Below are 1,200 nucleotides of genomic sequence, written 5' to 3' on the forward strand. Positions count from 1 at the left end.
GAATTTTACAGTTCTTGTAAATAGTGCTTGATAGGGATCCTGTAGAATAGTCCAGAGTTAACTATCTTGCCTTTAAACACTAAGCAAGACAAGGCTAATGGAAACAATGCATTCCTCTCTGGCCTTGGAAATTATCCAGCATGTTCCCATAATCACAGAATGATTAAAAATGATGATGGTATCATGGAATATTTGTGCAAGGGACAACAAAGATGCAGGTGCAGTAATAATAGTATGGTGGCAGAGTCCCAAAAGGAAAATGGTGAGAACAGTTTCCAGTCTAGAATATAATCAATCAGTAAGTGGATGTCCTCTCTGGCATATAATTAATAGCCTGGGATTTCACTCAGTAATTGGCTACTACCTAAGCCTTCACCATTTGCTGATAGGTAATTCAAAAGTCCCCAGAGCTCATTGTCAATCCTGTACAATGTCTTTTTAGCCATCCATACATATCTGCATAATTTTTAGCATTTGTATCAGTAATATATATATTTTCTCTTATCACTTTCTCTTACAAAATAAGTTCTCAAGTGAGGTTTTAAGGTTAGTTAATTCGACGGTTGAACGGTATCAATGAGGACACACGTTTTCCCTATCTTTCCATCCTGCCTTCCTCAACCTCTTGACATTTGTTCTCAGGCTCATCCCCTCCTAGTCACGGGGAACCTTACTTTAAATAATGGCCTCAGATAATAATTGCCAAACAACTTACAAACAGAAGGGGGTAGTTTTATTCTATTACTCTCTTATGTTTGTCCAGCTCTCCTGAGACATAAATGATACACAACATGTATAAGTTTAAGGTGTACAAAATAATGATTTGATATGTGTGGGTTTTGTGAAATGCTGCAATGAGGTTAATTAACACATCCATCACTTCACATAGTTACAATATTCTTTGTGTATGATGAGAACTTTTAGGATTTACTCTTAGTAATTTGCAAATATACAATACAGTATTGTTAACTATAGTCACCATGCTGTACATTACATTCCCAGGACTTATTTAGCTTACATCTGTAAGTTTGTATCCTTTATCTCCATCCATTCTCCCCACTCCTCCCCTGGCAACCACTAATTTACTCAGTTTCTATGAGCTTAGGATTCCCCCCCCGCCCCTGGGGGTGGGAGGGTTGGTTCCACATAAATGTGAGACCATTCAGTGTTTCCCTTTCTCTGTTTAACTTATTTTACTTA

The sequence above is a fragment of the Mirounga angustirostris genome, unplaced genomic scaffold (genome assembly GCF_029215605.1).
Source record: "Mirounga angustirostris isolate CCGP_5_RB_7025 unplaced genomic scaffold, mMirAng1.0.hap1 SCAF_8, whole genome shotgun sequence".
Taxonomy (NCBI): Eukaryota; Metazoa; Chordata; class Mammalia; order Carnivora; family Phocidae; genus Mirounga; species Mirounga angustirostris.